Genomic DNA, 15332 nt, shown 5'->3' on the forward strand with positions numbered 1-15332 from the left:
TCTATTCACATAAAATAACATTTAAATTTGATATTAATAATACTTTAATGATTTGCGCTTTTGAAAAGTAATATTGCGTTTGAAAAGAAAATTCTCGATTTATTGACAGTATAACCGCAATAATAATAATATTCTTAAGTATATAAACATCTACATACTGACTTTTTCAAAAAATATAAGAACGTATCAAATAAATTCGAACAATATAAACTAGCATAATACTACACGAACAGTATCAAAATAAAATAGTGATATTGAAATAAAATCGAATACCGAATAATACCTTTTTTTCGTATTCGCATTATTAACAGAAGTTTGCTTCGTTCGTACCGTATATCACGTTAAAATCGAAGCTGTTTAAAAGCTGTCGACACAAGGGATTTTACAATCGTGTTTCGAGTTATTAAAACAGTTGCACAGCAAAAATACATAGCATGCCGTACGGAAGCATTTCACTGCTGAATTAATTATTAACACATCTACTCGTAATTGAGTATCGTGAACGAAACATATAGGTATCCATCTGCCACGCAAATTACCGTAATTGAATGTAAGCAAACCTTCTGTTGCCGCGAACAGTTCTCTCGTCAGAAAACATAACGTTCCCCGATTGATCGAAACTTGGCCATTTCGAAATTGGAAACACAGTGCTTACAGTGCATCTAGACGAATCCCTTTCCTCAAAGAGAAAATATTTCTCACGAGGAGGAAATTTACCGAAACACCCGAAGCGATATGAGAAATCGTGATATTGGAACAGCGATATTTAATAAAATATATACTAATTTGACAATTGTTTAATTTACACCTTGTCCACTCGATATGAGCGAAACGAGATTATTGAAATTATCGACAAACATTCGAAAACGTGTACAGCCAAGTACACAGTCTGCGATAGACATGCATCTACGTCACAAAATGGATCGATATAGGTATAGCGAAGGGGTAAAGCAAATACTAATCCCTAAGGAATTGCGAAGCGTACCATGGTATCGTCTGTTGCTGATGTTTGCCCTGTGGTAATCCTATGTATGTATATATTTATATCCATGCACGTCGGAAAATAACCAGCGTCGCGTACATACAGCGGTCGCAAAAGTACCAGACTGATTTTACTCGGTTTCTTCCAAGAAGAGTATTCTAGATATCCTACTTGATTTTAACTGCAAATACTTTAGTTGATCGAACGTAAATTACGTTGACAAATGTGGTTTTAATTTTGGTGTAAAATAATTTACGATATAATTCATTTTAACTGCATATAGTACTCATTTATTATTGCATATTTATTTATTTAAAACACTAACGAATTAACGTATCCCAGAGTAGTTTCATCTATCGCTTCTACTATTACTTTATCTACAGAATTTACGTATTCGAAATTTTACATGATTTTGTTTGGAATTCATAAAAGATTATATAATGTTGAATGTAAAGTTAATTTGACGTAGATAAAATATGTTATATAAATTCTAATCTCTTATCTATTTAAATACTTAAATATTTCTCTACAGTATGGTGTAAGTTTAGTAAAAAAAGAAATTACTAAAATAATCTCAATATGATTTATTTCTATATATTTATATATACCACTTATTATTGCATATCTATTTAGTAAAATACTGTGAAATAAATAGAAAAATCTGGAAACATGGTCGAACGCCTTTCCACGCTACTCTCCATGTATATACATACGTCGCGTTAATGTCTTTTTACCCGGACACAGCTTCGAAACGCTTCTCCATATTTCCTGTCGCTTCTCTGTATCTTTATCCAACATTCGATCTGTCCTTCCCTATCGTATTGCTTGCGCTCTTTACGTTTCTCTGGCTTTGTCTCCTTTTCTCTTCTCCGAGATATGATTTTAATACCGAAGGAAATCTGCTACACACTATCCCTATATATAGCGGGATCTAGCAGACGTGGATTTTAGTCCGCGGATGTGGCGGCGAGCACAGGTCGTGCGATAAAGCTACATATTCCGGCGTAATACGCTTTCGAGTTCCATGGGTGCAGCGGTGTGAAACTCGCGCAATGACTCGACAACGACGGTATACTTATGGTCACCGGATGAACAGGGTAAGAGAACCAATACGTGCTTTTTTACCGCGTTACTTTTTTGCGACATAACGTTTAATTTCTTGGAAGATGTAGAGCGAAAGGAGAAAGTGCTCTTGTGAATGGAAATCGAAGAAATATAGACAAGAATTTCTGTATTATTATCAAAGAAATGTGAATAAGAATTCCTCTTTTTTCTTCATTTTTCATTTACCGCACCTGTTTAATTATTTTTCCCTCTTTTCCTTTTATTTTAAACGAAAGTTTGTTTTAAATGTGCATACACTCCTGTTTATAGATATTAGGGCAATTAGTTCTTTGTCTTGAACAAAATGTAAGTTATTAGGTACTTGTCCAGTCGTATTTAATCATATTTGAAGAAACTATTTGCAGGAGTTACAGAACTCCTACAACACGAATAATATTCTAGTTTAAACTCGATTGAAGATCTTGATTCGAAATCTAAATCTGATTTGTGAAATCATTTTTAGCATGGACCCAAGTATTACCAAGTACAATGGTTATTTCTTATCATAAAAGTCAGTTTCTTTCACTCAGTCGTACCAGCAATAAAATAACATAATTCCAAGAAGTAAAATAAACTAATTCTAACAATAAAGAAACGTAATTCATTAATCACATCATTCATTTATATTTCATATTTCGGGTGAAAGAAATACAAAAATTAAGAGGATATTGTTAGAAGGTATATATTATGTTAAAAAGCATTGAAAGGCTATATTTATATCTACGTATTAGTCGCTGTTTCTATTCTGCAAAATCATGAAATATTGATAGCAACATTATGTACTTACACATCGGTGCACGATGTATAACCATTGGAAGCTAGTATGATCTCTGCAAAGCAACATTTACCTTGAAATTATATAACACATGACATGGAAAACGACACGTAGAAACATCGATGCTTTTGGTTCGAGTAATCGAAACTGGGACAAAGAATTTGAAAGTTTGGAAGTTTTGACTGTACAAGAACCAACAGGAAAGCACGCGAGCAATGAAAATTTTCATACAAATTTGGTGAATTTTGGTGAACATTTCAGAAAGAATAGGAGAACGTTCAATAAGGTCATTCTTGGTTGCATTTATTTACATAATTATTCTCTGTACCTAATAAGTTATTGTTAAACTAACGTAAAAGGAGATAATTATAACGTGACATAATTTTAAATATAATTACAATTGAATAAAAATATTTTTTAAATTATAAATAAGATTTAAAATTCATAATAATCTATTGCTATATAAAATACAGAAATACATTATTCAAGTGATATGCACAACAATACTGGATAGCCTTGAAATATTATGATATTTTATTGATGATTGAATGATATTTTATTGTGACTTAACAATTACATGATCTGCAATAATCTGTATATTTAATTTAAAGATTAAATGAGAATATGTTAGTATAAAAAGATTCGTTTATCTGTAAAGTATGATACATCTGTATAATAACAGCATCCTCATCGAGTTATATTTTCCGATCGAAGGGTAGGGCGCGTATAACCGGGTATTGGGTAGGGGAAAAACGATCAGAGTTATCGAATATCGTGTACTGTCGAAGAAGGAACGAATTGAAAAAGCTTTGCTGAATATGCGCTGACGCGTCTTAAAAGTATCACGATATATCAACATCAAGGATGCCAAAAACTTTGAATACACCAGCTACTTTGAAGACGGTGGTACAGAAGTTTTCCTCACTTCCCGCCACCTATCCGCGGAAGAATTATTCTCGCCATTTTTCTTCGACGAGTCGCGACGATAACGAAATAAATAAGCTAATTTTATCGTAACAACGTGGCCATTACTTTGGAAATATTGCACCGAGGCCGTGTACAACCGGAGAAATGGAATTTAACGGGACATTTAATTTTAAATGTTTAAATCTTTCGTCGTTGATTAATGAAACTGATGGATAGGAATGTATATAGAAACTTGAAACTACAGGGCCTAGAAGTGTAAAGGCTTGTAGTATTTATCCCTATCCTTTGAATTTCCATGTTGACAATGAAACAGCTTTCCTTTTCTACGTATGCACATTACTGAAATTTATATTTTACTTTGAAAACAGAAATTTTCCATTTTTTATTGATTATATATCTTTTATTTCATTGAATTTCATAAATTATTAAACCCTCATTTTTTCATTATATGTATTTATTTAAATTTTTAGTACGTAAAGGAATATCGAATTTATTGAATACATACGAATACATTACGATATTGCTAAAAATAAATGACATCGTAATTAATATTTATCAAGAAACTACGTTTTTTCAATTAAGCTAATTACACGATGGCATTCTTAATCAGTGGATGCTAAAAGGTAACATTTGTTCAAGATCTTCAAAGAAATCATGCGATGCATCTCTCTGTTCCACGTTGCATTGTGTCGAAAGCTTATCCGAGCTTTTTTTCATAGCTGTATCACGTACCACGTGAAATGTTGGAACACGAGACGAGCGTAGATAAACTTTTCGCGTCTGAGTAGAAAAATTGTAAATATAAAAACAATGCCGTGGCAGAGAAAGAGTAGAGGAAGGAAGAGAGAAAAAATCTACTTCCTTTCTATTTGTGGATGAAACGTCGAAATATTTTATTGGTCGTTTCGACTGGTTGAATCGAAATTCTGTTTTCGAATAGCTTTCGCGATCAAAGCATCTCGAAGCGGCTCGGTCGTGTGTCTTTTAAAAAAAGATCAGAGTAAGTGTTTACTCGGCAGGGCGTACGATAATGTGGAGGATTCCTTGAGAAAAGAGGGTAAACCCTCTTAGACACGTTCAAAGGCTGACGAGACTCTGCTTCAAAGACTTTCTGTCGACGCTTTAAAGGAACAACTTCACACCTTCGTTCGAACGTTTTACAAATCGAAAGTTCGCCTTTAGTTGTATTCTTTGGCTCTTTCGAGACAATGCCCTCGTGATCTTGGACCTTTCCTCGTTTACATCGCGGCTGTTCTCCGAGTTTCGTCGTCAAAGCTATCCAAAGTCCGTCGCATTCGCTTGGCGCGCGTATTAATCGTGCCTCTGGCTTTTATGCTCATTAAGTTACACAGCCGTCGTCGAGTACGGGGCCGTTAAACCAACGACATCACCAGTACATCCACGAAACAGCGGTTTCTCTTTGTCTCTCCCTCTCTCTCTCTCTCTCTCTCTCTCTCTCTCTCTCTCTCTCTCCTTCTCTAGTGCCAACCGAGTAAGACGATCGAGAAACCAGATTCCGTAGCGAGTTCCTCTGCCTCAAGCCTACACGCCGTTGCGCAAAGTTTATGCAGACTATAAGGCTTTCAACGGCAACGCGGTCTCCGCTGAATTACATTTGCGGTCTGCCTCCACGAACAATTCAATGTTTGTGGAGTTGTTTAGTGCGTACAGGGAAAAACGAACAAACAACCACGTTTTCGATGTTCCTCCAGGAAATCGATTTCATTTGAGAATGATAAAGAATTTAACTGGCACTCGTGTGTTTGCTATGTAATTCGACTGATTATTGAGTAAATAGTAATTGCATTTTAGATTGATACAAAGAAGAGAAATAAAGTAGTATATAGTATATATTGCAAGTAATGTAAAATACTAATGTAGTAATGTAGTAAGCATCATAAATAGACAGTAAACACTGGGTGACAGTAGAAGAGATTTGTAGTATTTTGATAGTAATATCTTTTTATTAATATATTTACTCCTAAAAATTATTCAAGCGATCTCTGAATAATAATAGCACCTTTAAAGAGTGATGGTATTATAAATAAGTAAAATAAAATAATATATACATACATATGTCTATATATGTTTCAATATTAAAAATGAAAATTTGATATTTTTAAAAAGAACAATTATCGTTTGGAAGCATGAGCATTGACAGGTAATCACAATTTGTAATATTACGTATATCTGATAAAGATGTGCTATACAACGAATCATTTTAAATGCGAATACGTATCGTAAACTCTCGAAGTTGAAGTTATATGTAACATGTAAATCGTGAACCAAATGTCAACCCACCTTCAAGTTGACAGGGCGAAAGCGAGAAAATTCAACTTCAAAATTTACGGAACAACACTAGTCGATGTAATGCCTGGACAGCCAATAATCGATATACAATACGTAGTTGTTCTTCAAAGCTTATTTCTTTGAATTGCAGTGCCCTACTTCGTTTTAACGTTATACGATGTGTTTGGATACTCGCAGCTGTGAGAAGTTATTGGAAATCGAAACACATACACGAATTAATTTTTCCAATAATGTTTGTGTCCGATTTCTTTTTCTTAAATTGTTTAATTGTGTAGCGATCGAAGCCACAATGTATTGCTTAAATATTTGTAAATAAATAATCGTAAAAAAATATTCCATTTAATACTTATAATTTTCTATTAACAAATTTTATGTTAAGAGTATTACTTTCACTGCTCTTTTATTCTCATGTATATTAAATAGAAAATTCTACTTATCGTAAGATCGACCGCTGCTGAGTCAAGCGACGTATATTAATATCAATATCTACTTATTTTCCCTGAATCCTTATTCATTTGCTTACTCACGCTTCTCATCGTGTTCGTGCCCCTCTTTTTCGCGCCTTCGTTTCAATTTCATAAGTTCTTACCTTTTCTTCGTCAATTACGTGACATATACATCGATTCATCTCCCCTATACTGTTACAGGGAGCTTCAAATTAAAATTAAAAATTCATATATAAGGATTTAAATATCAGCTTTGTGGGTTATATGATTCTATTATTGGCAATTTGTTACGTATTTCAAAATGCATTCAACAATGTATACGAAATGATTGTTTGAGCAATGATTTATTGAAAACGCGTTAAAATATTCGTTTCAACGGCCTCTGACCGAGCACGAGACTCATGCTTTTGTTCCTCGACATTTCCGATATTCATAAATCGCTGAAAAATTTTTCGTACGTAGAAATGTAAAGACTTAACCGCGAGAACAAGTGAAAATGCGATAACATATAGTATAGAGAAATATTATGCTCAGTTTTTATCGATTAGGATGACTTTTATTAAATTGTACGTAAACTTTTGTCACACAACAAACAATTTACGCGATTATAACAAAAATATTTAAGGATGTCATGTTATCCCACATATTCCTTAACTTAAAAGTTATTACTATAAATAGTAATTGTATTATTATACATCAAGTTTCTGACGAATAATCTTATGTGTTTCTTTCAATTGTTCTCGAAATCAATTTATTAGGAATTAATGATTTTCTAAAACATTTGCAATTGAAAAATTTATCGGTATGGTCCATCAACTAGTTTAGAAGAAAGATTATAATCGTTTATATTGTTTAATGGAAGGAAGATTATAGATGTTCATGGAGTAGACTGTTTCTTTTTTATTCTATTTATATCAACGAAAAGAGAGTTTAATAACAATTTTCACGTTATGGTATTGCTACGCCGACGTCAGAGGAATATTAAGTGTCAATAAATCGCTTTGAACACAAAACATGCAAATAAACAGAACAAATGTTAAGCTATTGCCTTTACTTTTTAGTAGACTGTATAGCTGTACTAAATAAATATATTGATATTACAATCTCCATAAATAGCAATTTTGTGAAAATTTAAATATTCCATAAAATGTTTTTCATCAAATAAAATAACTTCCACAAAAGGTTTTAGATACCTTCTCCAATAGCTACACTTAAATACAATTAAGTACACTTAAATTATACACACCGTGTAACGATGACGACGCATACACCAAAAGAATCTATTTGACCACGCTTAAAAATAACATCTACGATCAAATATTTTCAATTCGAATGTCATTTCGTTACATCTACGATCTTGTTCTTCCTCGATTCCACTTTCAAATCATGGCAAATATGTAAAATATCCTTCAGATACGAATGACGCAGGTATGTTCCTTGTTTCAAATTAAATTTTGCAATTTGATACCAATTATAAGAAAAGGTAAATAATTAACAGTGAAGAAACATTCTTCTATCGTATCTTTGAAAATATAATAAAAATATTAGTAGGATTACACCCGGTGTCTAACTACTTATAGACGATACACCTACGTCTACATTATCACCTACAACACATTTACATTAATGAAATTACAGAGATGAAACCTCCTCACTTGAAAATAATCTATGTTTCACGTAATTAGAAAGAAATGATGAAAATCATTGAAAATGCAATGCAATCAAACTTTCCACTAGGATAGCGGCGATTGTTCTCCTAAGCCTGCCGAGTAGAGACTCTGTTTCTGTATTACTCTCTTGAAGTACTGTTCGCTAGTCACTCTCGCTCGAGCGTGAAACACGTCGCATCTGTAATTTCCGTGCAGGAACTCTGAACCTTCTCTTCACAATGTCCCTTTCTCGTGTTCGTTCCTTCCATCTGTTCGTCCTATTCTCTGATCCCTCTCTTCTGCACGCTTCCACGAATCGCTGAAACATACGTTTCCCAGGATCAATGGAAATAGCCAGAACATCGTTTCTTCCACTTGTATATCGGAAATACAATGTGTCTTGATCCTCGTACAGATTTCAAGACAGGTTTCGTGATAAACAATAATGTTGTTTGGTGTGGTTGTAAAATTTCTAAGGTGAATAATACTGGATTAGTTCGAGAAATTTTATGATGGATAAATTGGACTATCCAATTGGTGAAGAAATGGAGATTGAGTTTCAATTTTGCGGTCGACAGTTTAAAAAATTGCAATGTGAGATATGATACGAAATTTTCTATAGAGATAATTGTATTGCAAAAGATAATTACGATGAACCTGCAACAGATTTTACAATTCCTTTGGGCATAAATATATCTAGGGAATTGATAAAATAATAAATCAAACATGTAGTCAAGCATGAAATTATGAATTACTCTAGTTTATGAACTATTCAGAATTGAAGACAATATAATTTTATTAAATACTGCATATCTTTCAAAAGAAGATAAAGCTATTTAACAAAATAGTAGAAGACAGAAAGTTAGAAACGACAATTAGAAACATCGTATAAAGGCCTTTCTCTAAATTACTTGCAATCACGTCTACGCGTCTTTCTAAAAATACTAACAACTAGTCTTTTCAGGCTTGTTAGCAGCGTAGGTTTGCGTGTGTAGTTGCAAATTTATTACGTAATTTAAAAACGATTTGGGCTCTGCGTGGATAGTGACTCGTATCACAGCGACCGTGTACTCTTAAACGGACAATAAATTCAAAGTGGCAAAAAGAGGGGGCGAGGAGTAATGTTTTTGAACCTGTAGCCGTTTAAAATGTAATTTGAAAGGGATTCGAACACAGACAACGACCCGCCTGAAGGCTAATAATTCTCCGGATTTGTTGTTGCCGCGAATAGGTACAAAACTCTAGGATTTCAACGATACGCCAAGCATACAGTGCGAGTTCAAATATTTGTTCGTTGTTGGACTATTTGGAAGTTGCAGATTCGAGCCAGTATTTAACGATGGCGTGGTATCATTTTCTCATGACATATGAGAGTATTGCGGTAGTGTCAAAGTATGAACTGTTATGCGAATGTGATTTGTAGATTGCGGATGTTTATGCGTTTGCGGAAGAATTAAAGGTAATAAATTTAAATCGTACGCTAGGAATGAAATTAATAAATTTATTGGAAGAAGGTAGACAGCTAAATCCAATTTTGTTGAATTTAATCATAGAGATATTAGATGAATATTTCTTCCGATTGCTCGCAGTTAATGCATTGAATTATAAGATCAAGTGCATGCCATGGACACTACGCATCCGTGATTCTGATTGTACCTTTGGATTTCTCCAAGGTCTGAGGAAGACAGCAAATGAAACGATGTGGTTACACTGCAATTAGAATTCCTAGAATCGTATCGCTCTATCCCATGCCCCATTGACACAAAAGGGTTGGCGAAAGAATGTCCAAACACAAATCGCAAAAGGAAAAATAGAACTCGACTCTTTTCTTTAACGTAGATTAGATGAATTTATGCGTAAAATATGTTAATTTAGTTTCACTTATTTAATCTTATAGTATATATAAATATAGCATATGTAGCATATATATTATATAGATGAATAGATTGATATTATATGTACATGTAATAAATAAATAATATTACTTCAAGAAATATGCTAAACGCGTAAAATTTGTATGTTTGAGAGAAAAGTTATTTAACATTGATGACGATATATTATAACTGATACTGAGGATGTCACGTCTATTTTGTTGAGATAGATCGATCTCTTCTGACAGTTCGCATATGAAAGTACCTGCTAACGTAAAATACTTTGGCAATTTTTAATACCTACTATAGGAGATGTTTCAAATTCTTTAATAAAGCACATCGATCAATGTCTATAAAGAATATATTAATGGAATATTTGAACACTTTGGGTAAAATGTATGTTATATTTAAAAAAAACTCGGATTTTATTGTAAAATATTCTGTTCATCTTTATACTAAAGAGAGAAGCATATATACATTTAATGCAGGTAACATACAAATAGTAACACACAAAATCACAGAAACAAGCATACTTCTCGGTACATTACATACATGTTACATTAAACACATTGATTTTTCAATTTCAGAAATCCTAAAAACCGTTTCATTTGACAAAGCATTTATTGGAAAAATCTTCTTCAGTTTTTTCATTTTACTTTGTCGACGGGATGAAATGAAATCAATGCATAAGTAGAATAAAAAATAAATCAAAGAAAATGAAATAAATTAAAAGAACTTCAGATATATAAATGATATAAAATGACTTACTTTACTCTACAAAATAATATAGCTTTACGTATAAAACTTTGAAATTTTGAATAAAACCACGAAGAATTTTATTTCATTGGATTTCTTTTTTGATACGCTTATTAAAATATCTACTATATCAATTTGCCCCGATTTCCGTTACTTGTATTTGTAAAAAAAGAATCATTAAAAAGCCATGCTGCGAAAGATCCAGATCAAAGGATGGTTTAATTTATTCTTTTATCGCCTTTTTCCTGCCTTTGATCAAATGTGAGATGAAACTGACCTCGATCGCGTAATCCACTTCGTATATGCGTAGGCAAAGGATTTTCGAAGCTACATGCACACTCGTATGGACACGTAAAGCGCTGAACGACTGAAAGAAGTTCTTTTTTACGAACGAAAAATTCATCTTGATTCTTGGTTCTCTTTTGCTTGAATTGGTGTTGCTTCGAACTCGAAACCCCTGCTAAAGATCCGTGGAACAGTGGCTTAATCGATATCGGTAACGCCAAAGCCTTCGATATGTGATGTATCCGCTAACTTGCTCCTCGCAACTCCGCTTCCAACTACTGTAAAGTCCTAAAGCTTGGTTGGCGTATCGCTGTGGATACACTGTTCTCTCTCGCCTTGCTGTTACCTACACGAGCTGCCTTATCGTATTAAGCGTCTTATGATAAGCGTTCCTTGAAAAGCGATCAACGTCTCGCTTGAAAAATTCGATCGAGTTCAGAGGGTGAGAGAGGGAAATATCAAACTGTGCAATAAATTTGTTTGTGTTTCTTTAACGATAAAATTATCAGATTGTAATGTGTATTTAAATAGTCTATATATATAGATGATTACAATTAAAACGGTATGGTAAGAGTAAATAAGTATACAGGGTGGTTGGTAACTGGTGGTACAAGGGGGTGATTCTGCGCGAAAAAAGAAGTCGAAAATATAGAATAAAAATTTTTTTTTAATTTTTTTCTTTTTTTTTAACTTTTCCATCGAGACAACGATCTACAGTGAGATTATAATGTACCGCACGCGTACCGAGCGAAAATTCAAAGTCGATTTTCTCGAAAACAAAGCCTCAAACGAAAAATTTTTATTCTATATTTTCGACTTCCTTTTTCGCGTAGAATCACCCCCTTTCCGCTTGTACCACCAGTTACCAACCACCCTGTATATGCGATTATGTCTCTATCTGAATAAAAATCAACATATGTAGATTTTGTCAAGCACATTTGCATTATATCAATAATTCTAAAAAGGAAAATCTGAAATCTATGATTTTAATGAACGCGCTTTCTAGTATTAAAGGAATATTGAGATCATTATATATAAAATTCAATTAATCAACTATACATACATTGTATATTTTTTATTCATTATTTTGTTCTATTGTCTTTTGCAAATGATGACTACACGGGGAAAACGTGATGTGCCCATTTTTCCTGATTTTCTAATTCTTATGCTAGTTAGTGAACTTAAAAAGCAATAGTTTAATATAACACCGTTGTACAATATTATACAAAATTAATGGCAAAATTAACGTTTTAACTATCAAGTAAAGGCTTTTGTTCTGTTTAATACAAATATAAAATGGAATAAATATAGGAATATAAAGTATTAAATATTTTTTAAATCCTCTGTGAAATCCTGGTAATAGAGAAGTGAAAAACATCTGCTGTAATTGCAACGCAAACAGAGCTACAGACGAAAGTACTTGCTACATATTACGTAACCCTTTCCCGCCACTCTTCACGAACTGCCTATTTTTCATTTTACAAACACTAGTCGCATAGCACGTGAGCTAACTGAAGTACTCGTGTGCACGTAAAACCCATGCTTTATTCTTTCAAATTTTAATTTATATTTCTAACACGTTCAATCACATGTTACATCGCGCGATTTTCATTTATATTTCTAACACGTTCGATCGTATCAAATCGTGCGGTTTCGTTCTTCCCTTTTTTACAAAAATTTCTTAAATAACCAAAGATGTGTCGATTTGTATGTATAAACAACTATGAGATGCAATACGTTTGTTTATATTTCGATGTTACATTTCAATAAAATTTAATAAACATTGTTTCATTGTCGGATCTACGAGTTTATATAGTAAGAAGAGATTAGAATCTTAATTGTCCATAATCTTGTATAACCGTGTTTTATTGATCACTAATTAATTATACAAGTAAACAAATTTTAAAGGAATTATGAAGAAAAAGAAAGATAAATCAATAAGCATATATCAATGAAAATTATATTTCAGGCGGTGAAACAGTGTATGTTAAACTTACTTGTTGGCTGATCTGACGGAAGTTTAAGTACTTTGTAAGTTGACTAATTATTACCGACGTAATTACTTCACAGACTGATTAACAACTAATCGACGTAACCCGATGACTTCCGAAAGCAATTGATTTAAATTGACTAATTCTGTAAGTAGAAGTTACTTTAGAAATAGCACGTTGCTGCGCAATACACAACTAAATATTCAAATAAATTTCTTTAATAAAATCTACTATGCTATACTTCGTCAATATAAATAGAACGTACATATATGCAATTTCAATTGAAGTTCTAAATTTATAAACAAAGTAAAACACTAACAACTGAATCCGAAATAGTTTAAAATACAAACAAAATATTATTAATATTATTTTAATGAAACCCTGCATCATACAAGTAATATAATATTTACTTTGAGAGACGATAACTTTATGGTAATTGTATTATTTTTGGCATGAAGGAATATATCATGTTTCTCATTTAATATGTTTTACCAGTATAAACAATAGCTTCGCAGGTTGCAAAAAGTCGTAAACCTGGTATGTTTAACGCCTTACGATGGGTTAGTTTACACAAGACCTAATCCGTTGCAGTAGATGAAAGAAGCTGACGTTTAGACCCCTCGTGACGGGCAACATGAGGAAGAAACGTGGACCTGTCCAATAATTTGAAAGTGTACGTACATTTTACGGAAGGATTAATAGTTGCAAAACATCTAATTAGAGCAGCATGGGAAAATTAATAATCCAATTGTACAAAATAAAGGGAAATAAAAACATACAGGTCACATTCGTTTAACAAGATAAATAAAAATTTGTCCACAGAAAAAGGAACTTCACGCTTAATCCTCGAAAATCTGAAGAAAATGAAATAATAGAATCAATATACACAAGAAAATGGTACAAGCAAATTGGAAAATAAAAATTAAGAACCCTACGGTATTTTGCCTTTAAAACAATTAACTTTGAAGATGTTTGTAGTGTTCTTACGGTTGATAAATGAATCTCTATACAAGAAAAAATGTTCAAGGAGTTAGATTAGTACACTTCAGAGAAGTGAGACTTATATTCTCTAGCTTTTTTATTTTATTAATTGAAGAAGTGCTGAAAATACTTCAGTTAAGGACCCACGAACTTTGACCGTAGTTTGAGTGTTTGAACCCTTCAAACTCTTAAACAATTCTTTCCCTTCGCTTCAACGGGTCTTTATTATTTTCTCAAGTAAATGATGCTTCTCAATAGTATTCCTTATTCGTGCAAGTTTCATATTTGTCAGCTGAAAGGGTGATACTATTACGAAGAGTACACCTACAAGAAACTGACTTGAAACAAAAAGTTATTAATTGTTAGGTAGTTTATTACTGAAAAAATTCTATAATTTGTATTTGAAGATTTACGATAAGAATATCGTGTATTATTAAAACAGAAATTCGAATAGTTCTTAAATCGCGGTATATATTTTTCTTATTTTACGCTATTGACATTTTTTTTTTATCTATCACCCTCCAAGAAGATCAACGACAACCTAACACATTATTGTATGCGAATACAATGCACATTGCCCTCAAATTTAACTTCCGACAAATTGAAATCTTATTTCATTGATCCTAGAAATTTGTTTAATAAGAAACTGCATTAAAAAATCACGGGGTTATCAGGTGTATGGAAACTACCAGAAAATTATGAAACGATTTGATGCGTGTTATGGTCGATTAAAACTTTTCTCCGCGAAAATATCGGCTTTTGCGTCATCGTTAAAATGTTCACGCGTGCAACAAATTAAATATCACGTTGTCCAGCATGTCTCGCTTTATGAGAAGCTATTTAAAAAGTGGTTCTCGTCCTTAATGCAAGAAATCTCTGCTTCAATCTAATTTCTCGACGTTCGCATCGATAATTCTCTGTAATGAAACTATATTACGTAGATTGTATATTATATGATGTATTACCATGGCAAGTTGCCATCAGGATGCAGCGAGATGTAAAACAGTAATTTACGCCGATCAAATCAGAATGATCGATCGATGTTCCATCCTGTCACATTCGAGCGCATAATTAACAGGGAGAACATAAGAGCAAAGCGATTCCATCGAATTCCACTTGTTCAAACTCTCGACAACGCTATTCACATATCTTGATGGCAATGCCAAATTGCCATTATTATTGTCATGAAATCGTAATCGGTGTAACGTGTAATAACGAGCGTACATAAATTACACGCGAAATGTCTTCGACCAAT

Source organism: Bombus vancouverensis, chromosome 9 (genome assembly GCF_051014615.1).
Source record: "Bombus vancouverensis nearcticus chromosome 9, iyBomVanc1_principal, whole genome shotgun sequence".
NCBI classification, from domain to species: domain Eukaryota; kingdom Metazoa; phylum Arthropoda; class Insecta; order Hymenoptera; family Apidae; genus Bombus; species Bombus vancouverensis.